The following is a 22,119-nucleotide window of genomic DNA, read 5'->3' on the forward strand; positions in this document are numbered from 1 at the left end:
TCATACAATGACTTCACAAAGAGTAACAATATGTAAAGAGAAGGGAAGGATAAAACCAGTGACTCGTTGAAGACAGTGATGTGTTGGACCAGTTCCAGTTGCCGTGACAACTGTACGTCTGGTTAGGGCGGCTAGGTATTTAAACCTGAGGACACACAGTCCCGGACACCCAGTCCTGAACACGCAGCTCAGGACACCCAGTCCTCACCGTATTCCCCTTGAGCTAAGGTCACACAGACCTCGCCCAATCACTCTGGTAAGTCTTCAAGGTAGACTCCCAAACCTTCACAGACTTCGTTCACCGGCAATCCACAATGTCTCTTGGATGCTCAGAACGCGACGCCTAACCGGCTGGAGGATGCACAGTCCTCAAGTGTAATAAGTCTTCAGATCACACAGACAAGAAGACTTAAGTGATGCCTAATTCTCTTTGGCTCTGGGTGGTTATGGCTTTGTCCTCGCAAGGAATTCTCTCTCAAAGGCTTCGAGGTGGGTTGCTCTCAAACGACAAAAGCCGTACTCTGAATCTGAGCAGCCAACCGTTTATGGTTGTAGGGGTTGGGCTATTTATAGCCACTAGGCAACCCGACCTGATTTGTCCGAAATGACCCTGGGTCACTAAGGAACTGACACGTGTTCCAACGGTCAGATTTCAAACTCACACGACAACTTTACTTGGACTACAAGCAAAGCTGACTTGTCCGACTCTGGACAAGATTCGCTCTCAAAGTCTTCACTCGAAGACATAGGTTTTGTTTAAGCATCACTCCAGTCATTCTGACTGGTTCTCTTGGACCCCACTTAACAGTATGGTGGTTCCTATGACTCAACACAGAAGAAAAAGAACTACGAAAGATCTAAGTCTTCGAGCTCCATAGGCTTCATGCGGTGTCTTCTCTTGTCATAGTCTTCAATGTGAATATCTTCATATACCACCTTTGACTTCAATGTCTTCATACATTTTTAGGGGTCATCTCTGGTAGGAAAACCGAATCAATGAGGGACTTCTACCTGTGTTATCCTGCAATTCTCACAAACACATTAGTCCCTCAACTAGGTTTGTCGTCAATACTCCAAAACCAACTAGGGGTGGCACTAGATGCACTTACAGCAACAACATGCTACACTACTCTAATGCAAGCATATAAAGAAGAGTAGGCGATATCTGGTGATCAAGGGGGGGGGGGCTTGCCTGGTTGCTCTGGCAAGAGAGAGGGGTCGTCAACTCCGTAGTCGTACTGGGTAGCAGCGGCGTCGGTCTCGGTGTCTAGCGAGAGAAGAGGGGGAAGAAACAATGAATACAATGCAAACAGATGCATAGCGATGCATGACATGACAGGTATCGGTGCTAGGGGTGCCCTAACACGGTATGAGGTGATACCGGCGAAGGGGGGAAACATCTGGGAAAGTACCCCCGGGGTTCCGCGTTCTCGGGCAGATGTACCGGAGGGGGAAAGTTGTGTGTTCGGTATGTTAGGGGTGTGTGGCGGACGAACGGGCTGTGTATCCGGATTCGTCTTGTCGTTTTGAGCAACTTTCATGTAGAAAGTATTTTCATCCGAGTTACGGATTAAAAGATATGATTTTCTAAAGATTTAAATCATTTTCTGATTTTAATTAGTTATTTAATTCTAAGCTTATCCAAAACAGTTAATGATGACGTAGGCATGACATCAAAGTGATGTCAGCAGGTTAACTGGTCGGCTGACCAGTCAAACAGATAGGTGGGTCCAGTGGGACCCACATGTCATTGTCAGTGGGCAATAATAGGGGGTTTAGACTAACTAAATAGGTTAATTAGTGGGTGGGCCCCAGCAGTCATTGTCTAATTAGGTATTAGTTAATTAACTTAATTATTTAGCAGTTTATATATTTGTTTTTATTTGTGTTATGGCATGGGGCCCGCATGTCAGTGGCATTAGCTGCCACGTCAGCGAAGTTGACTTCGGTCAACATGGACCGTTGGGGCCCACAGGCAGCGACCCAGGGGGTGGGGCCCGCCTAGCCATGTCGACGGACGGTGCCGGAACGACGCCGGCGAAGCAAAACGCGACGACGCGGCTCGAGCGAGCGTCGGGTTTCATCTACGGGGCACCAAAACGAGCGCGGCCGGGCGCGTTAGAACGGCGAGACGACGACGCATCGGTTGGTGGTGGTTACGCGGGCAGTGGTGGCCGGAATCATGCGCGGCGAGCTCATCGGCGGTGAGGTGGTTCGGGCATGAGACGAAGACGGCGACGCAGCGCGCTTCGGGGCTAACGGGAATGCTAGGGGGAGCTGCGCGACACGCTGAGCACAAAGGGCTCGGCCCCATGACCATTTGGTCACCGGAAGGGCGCCGGCGACGCACGCAGGCTGCGGCACAGTCGGGTGAGTGGCAAACGGCAGCAGTAGGGTGCAGACGGGCGCATTAAAGGGGGTGGGAGGTCCTACGCGTTGCGGGGAACACGTTGCGCACGGGCTCGTGACCACTTGGTCGCCGGAGCCACGCCGCCGACGAGCTCGGGTGAAGCTGCGTTCGGGCACGAGGTGGGGAAGGAGCTACGGTGGCGGAAATGCTCGGGAAAGAGAGGGGAGGAAGCGGGGGCTCACCGAGCGGCACACACGGTGGCCCTTGGGGCTTTAGTAGCTGCAGGGGCGTCACCGGAGTTGGTGAAGAGCGGCGAGACGTCTCGTCAGAGCAGAGGAGGAAGACGGCGGCGTTGGGGTGTTGCGGTGGCTCCGGTCTCCAACGGGTTGCACCAGTCGAAGCAGCGGACGACGGCGGCCCTTGGAGACACCGTGGGGCGGCGAGGTGGGCTCGGTGGCCGTGGCTAGGCCGGAGCCATGGCATCGATGGCGCTCAGATGCGGAGGGGAACGGGGGGGAGAGGCGCAGTGGATCTGAGGGGGGAAGGCGTAGGAACCGAGGCGAGAGTGGGGGCGAGTGAGAGGCGGGATCGAGGAGGCGGGGGCATGGCGTCCTTATCCTCGCCCCGTCGCCGGCGAGGGGGTTCGGCGGGGACGTGCCCTGTTCTGACCCAGGTCAGGGAAACAGGGGAAGGGGACGCGGCAGAGGGAGGCGGGCCGGGTGTGGCCAGCTGGGCCAGGTGGGCCGGCCGGTGTGAGCTGGGCCGCCTGGTCCAGGGGGGCTTCCCCCCTTTTTTGTTTTTGTAATTTCTTTCTTTTATTTATTTTCCTTTTCTGTTTTATTTAGTTTAGGGCATTTAGGTATTTTGTAAAATTGTGTCCTCTACACCATAATTACCAGTGCAATATTTGGCACCCACCGAACATTTTTGTTTTGGCTTTTGAAAACGTTGGGTGTTTGTCACTAATTCATTTTTAAATTTGCAATGTTTTTGGAACTACCACCTGATTAGCAACAGTAACATAGATGACATGGCATCATCAGGAGAGTTTTACTGTAGCCTAATTATCATGGCGTTACAATTCTCCTCCACTACAAGAAATCTCGTCTCGAGATTTAGGAGGTAGAAGGAAACAGTGCGGGGTATTCATCTCGAAGACGGTCCTCACGTTCCCAGGTAGCTTCGTCCTCAGAGTGATTCGACCACTGGACCTTGAGGAACTTGATCGCCTTCTGACGTGTGCGGCGTTCAGCTTGGTCGAGAATGCGGACCGGATGCTCTTTATAGGAGAGATCCTGTTGCAATTCGAGCACTTCATGATCCACTGCTTGGATTGGGTCCTTGAAGCATCAGCGGAGCTGTGACACGTGGAAGACATCGTGAACCTGAGAAAGGTTCGGTGGAAGCTCCATTTGATATGCCACTTTTCCACGCCTCTCGAGAATAGTGAAAGGACCAATATAGCGGGGAGCTAGCTTTCCTTTGATCCCGAAGTGGTGAGCACCCTTCATTGGTGTAACTCGAAGATAGGCCTTTTCGCCAGGTTGATAGAACATGTCTTTATGATGACGGTCATAATTACTCTTTTGACTTGAGTGAGCAGTCTTGAGATTCTCACGAATAATGCGAACTTGTTCTTCGGCATGTTGGATAATATCCAGACCAAAGAGTGGACGTTCCCCAGTTTCTGACTAGTTCAGAGGGGTTCGGCACTTTCGTCCATATAACACTTCGAAGGGGGCCATCTTCAGATTAGCTTGATAGCTATTATTATAAGAGAACTCAGCATACGGGAGAGATTCCTCCCATTTCTTGCTGAAGGAAATAACACAAGCTCGAAGCATGTCTTCGAGAACTTGGTTGACACATTCAACTTGCCCTTGTGACTGTGGATGAAACGCCATACTGAACAACAGATGAGTTCCCATAGCTTCTTGGAAACTTGCCCAAAATCTTGAAGTGAATAAACTGCCACGGTCTGAATTGATAACCAGTGGAATACCGTGAAGTGAAACAATTCTGGCCATGTAGAGAGTAGCAAGCTGACTAGCAGTGATTGTCTCTTTGACCGCCAGAAAATGTGCAACTTTAGAAAGCCGGTCAATGGCGATAAGAATAGCATCATTACCTTTCTGCAATTTGGGAAATCCAGTGATGAAGTCCATTTCAACATGGTCCCGTTTCCATTCAGGAATAGAGATAGGTTGTAGAGTTCCAGTAGGCCTTTGATGCTCTGCTTTGATACGGCGACAAACGTCACACTCAGCAACATAACGAGCAATATCCTGCTTCATATTAGACCACCAGAATCTTTGTCGGATGTCTTGGTACATCTTTGTACTACCAGGATGAATAGACAAAGGCATATCATGAGCTTCTTCCATAACCTCTTTAGTCTGATCCAGGTTTTTCCTCGAACGTGGTACCACTAGGCGGCCTTTGAAGTACAAGGCGCCATCATCGGCGATAGAGAAGGAGGGCTTTCCCTCTGCTAGATGATGTTTAATCTTATGGACTTCAGAGTCACAACCTTGAATAGTCTTTATACCAGCTACGAGATCTGGTACGACAGCCAGGGTATTTAGAGAACCCTTAGTAACAACACGAAGATTCATCTTCTGAAACTCTGGGGGAGGGGGCGAGTGCTCCAGGAGGAACAATATGAAGGTTCAGCTTTCTAAATTCTTCGACAAGCGAGGGCTGAACTTTGTGAACCTAGAGGTGATTGCAGTAAGACTTGCGGCTCAAGGCATCAGCCATTACATTAGCCTTGCCGGGGGTATAGGATATACCCACGTCAAAGTCTGCAACAGTCTCCATCCATCTCTGCGAACGGAGGTTCAGATCTGGCTGAGTAAACAGATACTTCAGACTTTGGTGGTCGGTGAAGATTTCACAACGATTATCGAGAAGGTAATGTCGCCACTGCTTCAGTGCATGAATGACAGCAGCAAGCTCGAGGTCGTGAACTGGGTAGTTTTCTTCATGAGGGCGCAGTTGATGAGAGGCATAAGCAATCACTCTACGCTCTTGCATTAGGACACAGCCTAATCCTTGACGGGAAGCGTCGCAGTAAATGATGAAGTCCTTCTTAGTATCAGGTGGAGCAAGCACGGGGGCAGAAGTCAACTTGTCTTTGAGTGCCTGGAAACTTTCCTGACACTTGTCTGTCCAGTCAAACTTGACACCCTTATGCAACAGATTAGTCAGGGGCCTGGCAATCTTGGAGAAGTTCTCGACGAATCGACGGCAATAGCTGGCGAGACCGAGAAAACTTCGGACTTGCTTCACATTCTTCGAAGGAGTCCAATCGAGAATAGCCTAAACTCGTTCAGGGTTGACGGAAATACAATCCTTGGAGATGACATGCCCAAGATAGGTTACTTCGGGGAGCCAGAATTCACACTTAGAATACTTAGCATAGAGTTGATGCTCTCGAAGCTTTTCCAGCACAAGACGAAGATGTTCAGCATGTTCTTCTTCGTTCTTGGAAAATACAAGGATATCGTCCAGATAAACCACGACGAACTTGTCGAGGTAATCCACGAATATATAGTTCATCATACGAGAGAAGGTGGCGGGAGCATTCGTTAAGCCGAATGACATGACGGTGTACTCGTATGCTCCATACCAAGTCACGAAGGCGGTTTTTGGGATATCCTCTTCACGAACACGGATCTGGTTGTAACCCATCCTCAAGTCGAGTTTGGAGAACATTGATGAGCTAGCTAGTTGATCATAAAGATCATTGATCCGAGGAAGAGGATATTTATTTTGAATGGTAGCTTGGTTTATAGGACGATAATCTTGGACTAATCGGTTTGTCCCATCCTTCTTCTTAACAAAGAGAGAAGGTGCTCCCCAAGGAGAGCAACTTGGCCGAATGAAATCTTTGATAAGAGATTTGTCGATTTCCTCCTTAAGCTCAATGAGTTCATGCGGCAGCATCTTGTAGGGTCGTTTACCTATAGGGGTGGTGCCGGGTTTCAAGTCGATGATGAATTTGACAGCTCTAGCAGGGGGAATCCCTGGAAGTTCTTCTGGGAAGACATCTTGGAATTCACGAACGACGGGAATGTTTTCAATGCCCTCGAGTGGTGCAGCGTTCAACGCATTCAAGGCATAAAGCCGTGCCTCGGCGTTCTGAACTAGATGAGCTTGGTAAGCTATTATTTCGTCAAAAGGGTGTAGCAGATCGACGACCTTAGTGGCGCAAACTATAGAAGCAGTATGCGCTTTCAACCAATCCATTCCCAGAATGAGGTCAATGCTACAAGACTTCAGTACAATGGGAGAGGCAAGGAATTCTAGTCCTTCGATTTCAACGGGGACGTTGTTGCAAATCATGGAGGTCCGACATTGGCCCGCGGGAGTGTGTACTAGTAGTGAAGCATTCATGTCCTCACACTTAATGTCATGCAAGCATGCAAAATCTTCTGACATGAATGAATGTGATGCACCTGTATCAAATAAAACGGATGCTGGTACTGAATTTACGAGGAGTGTACCCATCACAGTAGCAGGCTGGTCTTGAGCTTCGTTCAGATCAACGTGGTTGGCATGAACACGACTATAAGACTTGGCATTGTTGCTGTGGGGCTGGTTGCTTCCACGACTAGTTGCTGGAAGGGCCAGTTGATTCTGGTTCTGGTTGCATTCCCTAGCACGGTGCCCTAGTTGTCCACACCTGAAGCACAACCCATTATTGGGAGTGGGAACAGGATCTTGGGGTGGCGGTGCTGGAAGCCTTGGCTACCTAGTTGGAGGAGTAGGCAGACGAGGTGCAGCATAGGTCTGCCTTGGGGCAGGTGCATTCAGCTGGTACATGCTGTTGGGAATCCATATCTTGCGCTTCTGCGAGGACGGGCCCGAAGATGAGCCCGCGTCACGGTTGCGCCTATGAGAGCTCTGGTATTCCTGCAGACCAGTTTCGACATTGATGGCCTTGTTCACCAAGGTGGCGAAATCAGTAAAGTCGTGCACTAGAAGCGCGAGCTTGATGTCAGCTTAAAGGCCATCACGGAACTTCTCCTGTCTGCGTGCATCAGTTGCAATGTCCTCTTCAGCATAGCGGGACAAGTCCAGAAACTCTCACTGATAAGCTTCAACAGTTTTGTTGCCTTGGGTGAGGTTGCAAAACTCACGCTTCTTCCGGTCCATGACTCCCTGAGGAATGAAGCGGGCACGGAAAGCAGCTTGGAAGTCTGGCCAGGTGATGATTGTTTCAACTGGCATAGTACGCCTGTGGCTGTCCCACCATTGAGCTGCGGGTCCCTTCAGGAAGAAGGAAGCAAAGGTGACATAGCTGGCAGGGGCTACATCAGCATACTCCATCTCATAGGTGATGTCACGGAGCCAGTCATCAGCATCCAGAGGCTAAGTTGAGTTGCGGTACACATTTGGGTTCAGGCGCATGAAATCCTGCAGAGTTACTGGGGCAGGCTGCTGGTTCATATTGGGGCGAGGAAACTGAGCCATCATGTTCTCCATGAACTGGCGATTCATCTCAAGCTGTTGGATCATGTCAGCCATGTACTCAGGCGGTGGTGGGAAGTTGCCACCACGACCACGACCACCTGGTCTAACCATCCTGCTAATATATAACAGGGGGTAGTTCAGCATTGAGAAATTTGCAAAGACAAGAATCATTCATGATGAAACATGCACAATGAAAGCAGCACGATAGATACTACATAGTAGTCGGCATATCTTACAAAAGAGATCATGCATAGAGTTCGGTACACAGAGATCAGTACATAGACTAACACATCATAGGCGGCACGCAGGCTTGCGGTGAATGCATCTAACACTAACAAGCAAGCCTACATCAGTCCCAGGAGGAACTGTGGAGGTAGGTGTAGCCTGAAAGCTGGTAGTGTGGCATCGGGAACTCCACGTCGGCAACCTGGGGTCCGCAGGTTCTTTGGTGCAGAACCCGATGCTCAAGTGGCAGAAGAGGACCAAGTGCGGGAGAGTAGCCTCCCACCTCTGGCCAACCGACACCCTGGGGCATCACGGTCCTGGCTGGGTAGATCGCAGAGCGCGGTAGCTCTCCAGATCCTACAAAGGGGTGCAACATCATCAGAGCACGGTGAAGGTGCTGACGAGTGGTGTACAACTCGTGGCGAAGAGCTCGGTTAGCTCGATCAAGCCCATCAGCATGCAGAACCAGGTTCTGATGGTAGAAGGGCTCTCGGGTGACAGTGGAGTAGGCATCAGTGTATTAACCCTCCGCACCAACATCGGATGCTATAGCAATGTGCCTGAAGGGGGAGGTGTCCAACTCCTGATACTCTCTACGAAGGCGTGTCAGAGCAGCATAAGCAGCATCATGGACCGCCATGTCGATAGTCACTCCAACACCATGAGCAGTGTGCATCATGGTAGTGGAGTCATACTCCCGAGAGTAGAGGTGGACGATGGCACGGTACTGCTCCTGATTGAAGTCCTGATACTCCTCATAGATGGTGTACTCAGGGTGCCAGCGATAACCCAGATAGGTCATCATCTCAACCAACATAGCAGGTGATCCTGAGGCACCAATGACCGTCGTGTGGCGCACGACCTGTCTCGTGGGTTCCATCTGAAAACAAAGATGTTTCAAAGGAGTCAACTGACAGTGTGTATAATTCAATATACTACTCTAATGAATAGCTAGGGCTTATCCAACTTTGGGGTGAACGTGGTCACGGGATCCTAATGTTAAAGTTAGTAAAATCGTTTAACCCAAGTAGGAGAGAGTTCAGAGTCCTAGAGTAAGGATCGAGGAGTAAAAGATCCTAATACCACCCAGATGGCGACGTGGGCCCGTAAGGCACACAGCCATGTTAGTAAAAGTTTTTGTAATGTCTAGACTCAACTTCGGCCAAGGAGTGTGGAAGGGGGTTTCCTTCAGGCAGTCGGCTCTGATACCAACTTGTGACGCCCCCGATTCAATCGTACACTAATCATACACGTTTGCGTGTATGATTATTGTATGATTGAATCGGGGGCGTCACACTTTTACACCCACACAGTAGTCTTCTCTTTATAATTGTACCACTAACTTTCTCTCATGCATGCATGCACACACACTACCAGTCGACATTATCCATCGCACGTATGAAATCTTTTTCTTCAGTTCGGTCTGCCATGAAGGCACACACCCACACACATCCCCCTCTCAATCATATCGGGCATTCTTTATCTCTCACGCGTGCATGCGCAACGATCGATGTTCCTATATTTATGTGTGTATATAGCTAGGTCTTTTATAGTTTTCCACACAAACCGATCAATCAATATATCCAGTGAGGTCTCACCCTCTTTCCCACGTCCACATCAAGCAATCTATACCTCTCTATATAGGATTAACATATATAGCTAATACACCCACATTAATTATATATCCAACGTCCCCCTCTCATCATCCATGCCTTCTGCTTCATCTCTCAGACGCGTGCACAATGGCGAAGACAGGGGGCAGTAAGGGCCCTGCCCCCTCCCCCCTAACATCACTATATATCGAGGCTAATATGAATGTGATCATTGGACAATTGCTGCTGAAAATGGTTTAAGTTCATGAATTGACCCTCCTCGTAAAGGATTAGCAATGCTTGCCCCCTAGCTCATTTTTCATGGCTCCGCCACTCTGCGCAACAGCGCACGTGTTCGCCCCCTCTCTCTAAATATCGATCTCGCACTTGTGCATTCCTTCATAGTCTCCCTCCACTCGGCCCCTCGCACCATCTTCTAGCACCCCACCGGATTTTGCCACATGTACAATCTAGCAAACTCCATGGTTGAACTTAAGCATAATGCACAAACCTCAAAACAACAGTGGTTCTCTTTTGTTCTAGAATCTTCCATATCATAACTACCCAAACTTTTTTTCTAGTTGAATTGCCATTATTTGTTTTTACTTTATGCTTTACAACGCACAATTCCATGAATCATAAAATAGATTAAGGGCTTCTTTGATTCAAAGGATTCTCAAAGGAATTTTGGAGGATTCTAATCATTAGGAATTTTTCCTATGTTGGTTGTTTGATTCGTAGGATTGTAAACCATAGGAATTTTTCCATATGATTTATTTGCACTAGGTTTCATAGGAAACATCCCATCCACTCAAACCTCTTTGAAAGAATTCTGCGTTTTTTCTATGCACAATCAAACACTCATACAATCCTGTAGGATCAAGATGTCATTCCACTATAATCCCATGTTTTTCCTATTCCCGCGTTCTTAGCTTTTTTATAAAAACTAATTGATTTTGAATGAGATGAACTATAAGAATTAAACGAAGGGCTACATCAAGCATATATGACTCAGAGCTTACATGCTATAGTGTGGTATTTATTCATAATTTGGTTGCAAAATCTGATGCGTGCAATGCACGTGTACCTTACTAGTACTTCAAGTATGTGCAGAACACGTAAATTAGAATACCAATGGCACGCTACACAGTGTCTCTCTTACAGTTCATGAAGCCACGTGGCACATGTGGAGGCGTTGTCGCGACCTCCTTGCATGGATTGATCACATTGACATGCTGCTGGTTCCAGAAGAATGTACTCGTCCTCCCTGAGCCATACTGGCGGTACATGCATGAAGCGAAGATGTGCACGCACGCCACACACGCACTCATTCCCTCGCACGCACACGCGGGTACATGAGCGAACGCAATTTTGTATCAAGATCCACCCCATGTGATAATTTTATGCGTGTAAAGTCGTTCACTTCATTGATGGTCAATTAATATAGCGCATGCAAATTGAGTGGACATAAGGGCGGAAGAAAGACATTATTACTCCACTGCACGCATGCGAGTAGTTAAATCGTGGGTTGCTAGTAGTACTTCCATTGGTCTCCTTCGTATTTTGTGCCAATTTTTGACAGTAACATAATATTTACGCATTTGAGCAGTGTAGTACTTGAAATTTATGTTCCGCTAAACTCATCGGGAGCCGTTTCGGGCCTCGAAACCAAAACCATCAATTAATGTTTACCTTGTTCCCATCACATTCGAAAGCCTGCTCACACCTACTAGTACGTACCAAACCTGAACGTGTTCCCACTATGCAGGTATTAGTACTAGTGCTAGTACTTAGGTTATAAAAAGGGGAACTACCTAACCGAAAATTACTCTACCTTTCCTCCTCATAAGTGCTTCTTCTTCGTCCGTCGTTGCCATGGCCGGTGAGCAGAGCTCTAGGTCGAGAACTACTCGTAACAAGGGAGCGGCAACCAAGGCTGCGGAAAAAAAAAGAGGGCTCGCCGCCACGCAGAGATCTTGAAAGATCTCTCACGGGCAGGCGATGGCTCCTAGGAGCGCCCTAGCCGCGGAGGCGAACATGCCGAGCCGGTGGAGCTGGAGTCGTTATCCCTCGATGGCATGCCCGATCAGCTCAATAAGCACCTCAATAAGTAGAAGGAGTTCATCCAAGTCTTGATGGAGTTGCTGAAGGAGAGCCTCGACGACATGCCCGCTGAGCTCAATCAGTAGGGGGAGTTGACCGCCGGCTTGGTGATGCTACTAAAGAAGAGCATTGCCTCAGAGAAGAAGGCGACCGGCGAAATCCTGCGACTTTAGGAGGACAAGGCGAAGCTCTGCCACCAGATCGACCTGTTGAAGGAGAAGAACGCCGGATGGAAGAAGCTGCATGAGAATAGTAGTTCCTCGATGAAGATGTTGCAGGCCCTCGTCATGGAACAGAAAGAGGAGTTGGCGAAGCTCCGCATCGAGCACCCGGCTACTGTCAACGTATGTAATGCGGCCATGGAACAGGTGATGAAGGCTCACGTCAAGAAATCCCGCGTCATTGACAGAATGAAGAAGATGGCGGAGGAGACACGCAAGGAGATGGAGGTTGTGGAGGCAATGAAGAAGCAGTTACGACTCCGTGGCGAATTAGATCATTTGGGGTCATAATATTCCTTCTTCTTTTGCTCCTGTGTTTCATCTTTTTCTTCTGGTGTTTCGCCGCACGTGTCACGTTCTCTGCGAGGCATGAATAGAACAATGGTTTTTTTTAGGGAATGAATAGAACAATGCTAACAATGAGATCACTAGCAAATTAGATCATTTTTTATCACCATATGGCACTGGGCTGCCGTGTTTCGTGTTCCTCCGTCGTAGTACTACTCCAGTGGAAAACTTGAGTATACCGCACGGTTCTTTGCTCCTCCTCGATCAGGTCGTCAGCGCATTTATACGAGCAGTCAAATCACATGTCCCTGCCTTCCATTAGTAATGAGCCGTCAAATCACAAAGGCCCTCGCCTCTCGTGAAACCTACCAAGCTAGACTGCCCCGCGCTCTCGCCTTTTCAAAAATGTATACTTTTGTACAGCAGTAGTATCGATGGATTGCGCCATGGAGCAAAACTTGAAATTAAAAAAAGGTGGTACATATAGAGAGCGCTCGTCGCCAAATTATGCATATAGTAATATTAAAAAGGCTAGTCACAACAATAGTGTCTAGCACAACCCACCCCTCAAATAAAACTAAGAGGGTGCTTGGATACGTTTTAGTCCCATGACTAAAAGTAGTGGGACTAAAACATGCTAGCCTCACCCATGCTTGGATCCAAATACTAAAAAGGCTAAAAGCAAGTTAATGAGCATTTATTATCCTCCAAACCCTCCAATCCAGAACTCGTCTGTGTTAAAGGAGAGGAGTTAAATGAGTAGAGAGAGGACTAATCCACATTTTAGTAGGGGTACCCCTGACTAAAAAAAATTAGTCTCAAGACTAGTTTTAGCCCCTCTTTAGTCAAGGGTGCTTGGGACTTTAGCCTCTTAAAGAGACTATTTTTAGTCAGACTAAAATAAGTCCCTGGGATCCAAGCACCCTCTAAGCATCCTGAAATTCTTTGGCAAAACTAAGCACCCTAAAATTCTTTGACAACTAAACTGTTGGGTATATGATGTTGGCCATATATATTGTATGTATATAATGTGAAGAAACGAGTGGTATTACTATACCAACTAAAAGATGAAATGTAAGAAATACTAGTATGTACGTACTGAAGAGTTAAAGTAACGAGAAGAAACATAACATAGTTCTGCTGGGGGCTCAGCACAACACAACCCTCAAATTAAATTAAGCACACCTGAAATTAAACTTTGCAACTATTCCGGTAGACACTGCATTAGAACCACCATGAGCAACGACACTACCACCTTACTCGGAGTCCTTGTCCACGTCCTCGACTTCGTCCTTGTCCCTCTTCCTCTTGGCCGATACTTCTTTGCTTGAACCGCACACTTGGCTGTTGCTCTTCATCCAACCCTTGTAGATATTGAAGCAAAGGTAGCCATCCATTGCAGCATAGTGGATGTGGTCTATATCTAGTACATTCCGCTGCCATGCATGATGATGAAACGTGTATGGAGGTTTCTCCAGTTTACCGTATGAAGGATGAACCATGGCTCCTGCCAGGGTCAGCATTGAAGGCTGACGAGAGGACACCAGCCGATTCTTCTGGAGGTCGAAGGTGTTGCCTACAACAAGGCCTATCCGACACAGGATTTCTTTGTCGTTACCAAAGTCTACAGTAACGAATTTTACTAGGTTGCTCTGGAGGAAGTCCTTAAAATCTTGGCACTCAACGTCGGCATGGCATATGTGGTAGACCAAGCATAAGTCATGCACGCAAACCTGGATCACGGCAGGCTTCTTCCTCTCTTTGTCCTTTAGATCCTTCTCTGGTCCCAGGACTGTGGTGTACTCAACATCTAGCCCAGCGACCCACTTATCATCTGAGTCTTCGAACATGCGTCTGAAGCGAGAAAGGCATCCTTTCACCGTCGTGGAAGAACGGGTGTAGATGACGTCGAACTCATCGCCGGTGATGGTTCTAACCTTGTACTCACCGCCGATCGTGGAGATTTGGGACGCCATGGATTTGGGAGGAGGGTTAGGATTAGTGGAACTGCCGTAATGTGAATGGACGGGACGACTAGGAGCGAACCGTCGTAGTATTGAAGGACATGCGGGGACGAGTAGGAGCGAACTGCCAGCGTGCGAACGGCAGGGTAGTGGCTTTCCATTCTTCCATGATCACGGGGCCCCACCTGTCCAGCAGTAAATCGCTGTCAAATCACACAACCCTACGTTTGCAGCAGCCTACTCCCTCGTCTTCTCGCATCTCTGTCGAACTGACTAGGCGGAACTGCCCCGCTGCCTACCGCGCAGGAAAAGCCCCGCCCTCGACTTTTAAATAGTATACAATATACTAATTTTGTATCCATGGATTGCACCCGTGCCATGAAGCAAAGCATCTAGAAAATGGCGGTACACATGTACGGAGTATACAGCACGCCCTTCGCGTTCGCGTCGCACCCCAGACGGTCGGTCGGTCTGGTACGCTGCTCTCCGAATGGAACGCGCGTCATATTGCGTTTGCACACACATGTGGGACGGAAATTGAGGACCGACCATAGGAACACTCCCCGGCCCCGCAAGTCAGGTGACTTAACAGAAGAGGGAGACGAGCGATAGTACTAGAGAAGTGTTGTACTACGTTGGTGCCTGGACGATCCCTACAAGACACGGAAGATCAGTTCGTCCATGCATGTGACCAGACTCCAGCAGACACGCCTGGATTGGCTATCGTCTACATATCGTGCAAGCTATATTGTACATGGCTGTAGTTGTGGTGAGAAATCTAAAAAAAGGTTTCTTGTCATCTCGCAAAATTAGGTGTCATGTGCTTCGGATCACCGCGAGGGTTAAACAGCGACAACTGAGTTGGGCTAGTCATTGGGGGCACATGCACGAACAGTGACTACTCAGCTGCCATCTAGGTCAAGCCGGCTATGTTAATTAGGACATCTATCGATGGACCCCTTTTCTACGAGTTTATCTTTAATTTGAGCTTTGTTCCTCGTCTAGTTTGTCCGTCGGGATTCATGTTGTCTCCTTTGGGCAGTGAGGTTACGATTTCTTGTCATGTGGCATTTTTTCGTGTTATATGTTATAATCCGATGCTTCAGATCAAAATGATGACAACTGCACCTCCGGGCCACGTGCATGAGGAGGTGGTTTTGCAATGGAGAAGATCAGAAGAGGGAGAGGTGAGATGGTGGTTTTGGAATGGAGATGATGGAGAGGAGAGGAGGTGGTTTTGCAATGGAGAAGATAAGAAGAGGGAGAGGCGAGACAGTGGTTTTGGAATGGAGATGATGGAGAGGAGAGGAGGTGGTTTTGCAATGGATAAGAGGGAGAGGAGTGTGCGGCAGCGATTTAGGATTGGACGAGAGGGCCGGCACGCTGTGACTGGGTCAAAATCAAAATCAATTTACCCTTGAATTAAGAAAGCGACCCCACATTAACTAGTCTCCCTTTTATTCTGGGTCATAATTGACCATGATTTTCGCACATAAAATATATGTTATACATTGCAAAAATAATATAATTTGAAAGTACATTCAGATACGAACCAAACGATACAATTTTTGGTGACATGCATTCACATTTTTCTTGTCAAATACAGTATGTGGTCAAACATTGACCCAAAATACGCAAAACAACAAAAAAATACTTCCAAGACCAGCGCCGCTCTTCCGCTCTTCTCCTCTTAAACCACCGCCACTCCTCTCCTGTTCCAATCTAAATGTAGCGCCGCTCCTCTCCTCTTCCATTTCAAAACCACCGCCCTCTTCTCCTGTTCCAGTCCAAAACCAGCGTCGCTCCTCTCCCATTCTAATCCAAAACCAGCGCTGCTCCTCTCTTCTTCCATTCAAAAACCACCGCCGGCGAGTGAAGGTGTTGTGGAGAAGTATATCGAAGGAGGAGTACAACCAATACGTGAGGATCACAGACGACGACCCTGTGAAGCTAGCAAGGATGTTGGAGATATAGTCTTGGTTTGAAAACAAGGACCAACTAGCGGTGACGGCGACATCCATGGACAAATATCTGCAACAGAGCGAAAAGGTGGTGATACTCCCTGAGGGAGTCGTGGAGTACATAGAGCTGCTCCTCTGGGCCATGGAGCAAACAGATTCACCGAATCCGATCATGAGGGAGCGGTGGTGGGAGTATCGATCCCAGATGGAGAATCCACCAGAGATTGAAGGATCGAGCATATACATGGTGCCGTTTGTGAGGGTGTCTTGCCAGAGCGAGCCGGTGGAGTCTTCGTCAACCGAACCCAACTGCAAGAGGACATAAGCAGTTGGCCCGACGATGCTTCCCCGCCATCGTCTCCCTCGCCGTTCACATCGTCTGATGGGGCGACTGTCTGCCGGCGACGAATATGAGGGGGCTGCCCCCCCAGCCCAATAGTCGGGCAGGTTGTGAATTGTTAGGAGGAGCTTAGGGTTGTCAATATTTTCAGGTTGCGAATTGTGTTTGTGTTGTGTATTTTGAGAGTACTTTCAGATATGAATGTCTTTTGAATTTCATATTTGCAGTACTGAGCATATGAAGTATTTTATGAATTCTAGAGATCTATTTTTAGCACTTAAAAAACTGTAGTTTCATAGGAGTATAAAAGTGTAGACAATGTGATTCTCAGAGAAGAAACTGCAAGTTTCAGTTTCAGATAAGAAACTGCAAGTTCAGTTTCAGATAAGAAACCGCAACTTTTAGAGGCAGAGCATTTATATTAACACGGCCTTTTCAAACAGGGTTAACATCATGTTGGAAGTTTTATTCATGGTCAAAAATGGAACTACCAGCAAGTTAACATCATGTTGATCAACATTCATGCATAGCACATCTTCATATGATGCACAGTCAAAATGCCCACACAATGTTGAGTGTGCGAAACACAGAGAAAACGAGGGACGAAGTTTTGGCAAGTGCTGGACGTGGTTTTGTGCTGCCCCGTCTAGGCTTTCATTTTTAACATGCACAACCCACGACCTCGGATGGGAGGTCCATAGGCCTGTTTGTATTTTCTTAGGGCCGTCATGTATCGACCGGCCTATGGACCTTCCATCCGATGTTTTATTTTTGGCAGCCCAATTTATGTATTTTTTTGAAGAAAACACAGAGGTTTGTTCTATTTTTCTATATAAGAATAGGAACGCCAGGTCCAACTTATGTTTCCCTTCTAACTATATTATATATATTTAAATTATTTTATATGTTATTATATATTATTTTTATCGTCATCATATATTTAACAGATACTTACATATGTAAGAATACAATATCCCACATCTTATTAACTTATAAAAATAATTTCATAACAAATAAAATCCTGGATTGTTTTGGCACGAAAATCCTAGTGCTTGTGTACAAAAGCTTGGTAAGATTTAAGGACGAATGTAATAATATCACTTATTATTTAAATATATTTATAAAAAAATGCTCAACCCCTTTTTATTTTTTGATAACATTGCTGGCCCAACCCAACATTATAATTAGAATCAGCCCAGCAAAATTGTGTATTTTGAGAAGCTGCAAATGGCCTGTAATTTTTTATGAAATAAAATAAATGGGCCGCATGGACGCTACATTATTTGTTCATCCAGCCCAGCTAATGGATGTAATTCAAAAAAAGATCAAATTGATTGTAAATTCTACCGTGCAAAAAAAATACTATAAATTCTGAAAAATGGGTTGAATACGTGCCACATTTTTGGAGGCTGAAATGTGGGCCAATAGATCGAAGCCAACGCAAGTCGTCGTCAATTTAGTCAACAAATGATTCTGACATGTTAGCCGTTGGATTTACATCCAACGGCCGGGATCCATCTTCAATCTCTCGTCTTCTTCCTCCAGCGCCGCCGGGACCACCTCCCGCCTCCTGCTGCTAGCAGCTCTGCTTAGCACACTTTGCTATGAAAGTCCCTCGCGTAATTTGCTTTGAATAGGTAAATCAATCATTTGTCCTTGAGGGTCCGACATTAATCCTCTCATACCTACTAATTGGTGTACTTGAGATGCATTTCCTCTGGCTCCTGAAAAAGACATTAGATAGACTGGATTAGAAGGATCCGTTATCCGAAAATTTGAATTCATTTCTTGTTTCAAATATTCACTTGTCGCATACCAATTAGTAGGGGGAAACCGAGGAAGAGGACAGATCTATCCTGATGGTAGCAAGAGTAAAAATACAGTATATAATGCTACGTCAACAGGTATAGTAAGAAAAATACTACGTAAAGAAAAGGGGGGTATGAAATATCCATAGTTGATGCATCAGATGGACGCCAAGTGATTGATATTATACCTCCCGGACCAGAACTTCTTTTTTCAGAGGGGGAATCCATCAAGCTTGATCAACCATTAACAAGCAATCCTAATGTGGGAGGTTTTGGTCAGGGGGACGCCGAAATCGTGCTTTAGGATCCATTACGTGTCCAAGGCCTTTTGTTCTTCTTCGCATCCGTTATTTTGGCACAAGTTTTTTTGGTTCTCAAAAAGAAACAGTTTGAAAAGGTTCAATTGTACGAAATGAATTTCTAGGTCCCGGGATTTCTTACCATCAAGTTGGTAAAAAGCCTCGATTTATTGGCAATTGCTAGAATTATCTATGATCTATTTTGGAAATCCTTTTTTGTTTAGACTGCTTTTTGTTTATGAGAAGTCTGGAATTCCTTATTTATATCCCATGCAAAAGAAGAGAATCCAAGGTAAAGGCGAGAACAATAAAATTAAAATTTCTTCCTTTTCGGAGGGATTGCAGGTCATCTTAATCGTCTATTCGGCACAAGAAAAAGCCTTTTTCTTGTGTCGATTCTTCTTGTATAAAAATAAGAATCCTTTTTCTTCCTAATTCGTCAAAAATTACTATTTCTTCTTTATTCGGGTCTGTCTCTTGGACCGCTTTTTCTTTTGCTTAGGTTTAGCCGAGGTAGTGGACAAACAGAGGGGAAGAAAATATGGCGGGGGAAAAATTTCTTGTGATTGTGAGCAAATTGCTTGGCTTGTTTAATTAAGTTCAACTTCAAATTTACAGAAATTTTGCAAAAAAAAGTAAACTCTTCCATTGAAGGTTTTTTTTATTTTTAGGCTAGTTGAATAGTTTTGATTAAGGTTTTATTAGTTTATTACTCGAAACTAAATCAAGGATTTTCAGGATACTTCCTTCGTGGAATAAGATATTGGATCCTCGAGTGATCTCTTTTTCTTGTTGCTTCATAAGAGTGAATCGAATAGATTCAATTTGCGTTATAAGAGTAAAAATTCTGTGGGTCCTTTCCGCTCTAATCAGATAAAGGGGGGTAAGGACCCGCTAAGCTCCTACTTTTTCATGTTTACAATCTGGTCCCTCCGATTACTATAGAGATGAACCCAATCCAGAATATGAACCATAAAGGAAAACACCTACTAAACCAATCACAGCAATACCAGCTACAGTACCTATCAGGCAAAGAGGAATTCTTCTAGTAGTATCGGCCATTTCCCCTACTTTCCTCCCCATTTTATCAATTGGTCATGCTAGAGACAAAAACTGTCATGGGTAGTTATAAGGATGGTATCCTTCCAAATGGGGTAAGAGAATTCTTATTAGTCTCTTTCTTTCTCTCAATTGAAGAAGTAATTGGAAAATAAAACAACAAGTACAAAAATGAGTAATAAACCCCAGTATAGACTGGTACAATTCAATTCAACATTTTGTTCATTCGGGTTTGATTGTGTCATAGTTCTATAGTTGGAATTTGTTTTATCGTTGGATGAACTACATTGCTAATGTTGATCCCAAGAAAAAAACAGTAGGTACAGCTAGTCCGTGAATAGCCAGCCATCGCACTGTAAAAATAGGATAGGTTCGATCTATGGTCATTGAGGGCCTCCTAAAAGGATCTACTAAATTCATCGAGTTGTTCTAAAGAATCAAAATGGTCAGTTATTAATGGAATTCCTTGTCGGCTTTCCGTGAAATACTCGTTTGGCCTAGGACTTCCAAACACGTCATAAGCTAAACCCATAGTGACAAATAACCAACCCGCAATGAATAGGGAAGGTATAGTAAAGCTATGAATAACCCAGTATCGAATACTAGTAATAATATCAGCAAAAGAACATTCTCCCATGCTTCCAGACATGCTGAACTCCCAAAATTTTTGTACATTCAAAAAAGGAATTGATTCCGTAAAAGATGGGATCGACCAGTAAATAGAAAATTACTGATATTTCATCCTTGTGAGATTGTCAATTTTGTACCAAAGGTGTATTTTGAGTATACCGAATTAGTATATCTATCCTTCCTATGGCACAGCAATCTGGTTTTGCCTGGTTCCGAAACATAATTACTTTTTTATTTTTTATTTTTTTTATCTATAGGTAAGCTATATGTTATTCAAGGCATCAATAGAAAACCCCATTTTTGTAGGTTCTACTTACTTTTCATTGGCTTCGGAATAATAGAGTAATTCAGAATAGCAGCCAAAATCTTGGGGAAATCTAAGTTAATGATCAATAGCTTTGGATAAATAATTTAGGAAGGATATTCTCATACTGACACAATATAAGGACAAGTATATGTGAAATCTATCCTTTCATAATTCGTAATTCATCCTTGTATTGTTTGTTGGATTAGGTCTAACTTTCATGACCAAACTGTGAGCGCGGAACTTTACGAGATGAAATAGGGAAAGACAGAAGATAGAATAGAACTTAAAAGGATAATTGAAGTGACTCGTCTTCGAATCTACTTTGGTTGGAGTTCGAAAAAGGAATAAAAATAAAGTAAATTCAAGGAAGATCTTTCTTTTTTTTAATAGCCCCTTGGCAGGTCGTGGAATGCTTTTGTTCTCCTCTTATTCCATATGGAATACAATCAGTTAAAATAAGAAGGAATAGGGGAATATTCGATCGTTCACTCCAAAAAGAGGGTCATATTAAAAAAGAAATTATCCAAAATAGAAAGAAGTTTTTTTTCAAATTCAATTGTTTATTTATCTCTTATTCAAAAATTTCCCTGAAAATTGAATTTCATTTTTTCATTCAATGGGGTTAGATGATCTAGTTCTTAATATTATTACTTTACTCAATTGACAAATTCCACAACAATTCTCTTGATTCGGAACTAGGGACTCATGTATCATCTGATGAATCCACTTTCTTTTACACTTTTGTATCTTACTCTATCTTGTTTTTTAGTATTATCTAAAATAACTGATGAATTATGAATTTTCCATAACTTAGGTAAATGCTTTACCAACATATGTAGTGTAGTAAAAAAATAAATGGATTTTCATCAGTTATTTTTTTGAGTGGGCCCAGTTGGTCTTTCCACTTTGCAGAAAGAAGCAGTCACTGTTTGCCCAACATTACACATGGAATGATCGAGAAGCTTAACAGAGTACTAGTAGACGCTGGTGACATGACTAGTCTGTAGAGAGCATGGGCAACTCAATAACACGTGGAGTGCAAAAATTCACTCAACAAGGAAAGATATGACCAAGTCAGTTGCCAACGCAGCTGTAACAAACGAGGTCAATATTGACCTTCATCCACATGATTGTGCTTGTTATGTTGTGCTACTTATATTGTTGTATTGTTTTGAATAAATGTTTAATTCAAGCTATTATGTTGCTATCTTTTCCTGCTAAGATAACGAAGATGATTATAGTTGTAAGCATATATTTAATCAACTAGTACATCTACTATATTCATCACGCTTTTTCTGTAGTTATGCAGACATGGATGCTCAGCTTGATTTTAGTGGAACTGCACAAAATGTTCAGATGGTTTGTGTCCTCCATAATACTTCATCATGCACAATACATCGAATGGTTCTCTAATCATTCATCACCAGCTTGAGCCACCATACTATCTACTTGAATCGAGCTGCCAATGTGTTTAATGATTTGCAACATATAAAT

The sequence above is a fragment of the Triticum dicoccoides genome, chromosome 2A, assembly GCF_002162155.2.
Source record: "Triticum dicoccoides isolate Atlit2015 ecotype Zavitan chromosome 2A, WEW_v2.0, whole genome shotgun sequence".
Classification (NCBI taxonomy): Eukaryota; Viridiplantae; Streptophyta; class Magnoliopsida; order Poales; family Poaceae; genus Triticum; species Triticum dicoccoides.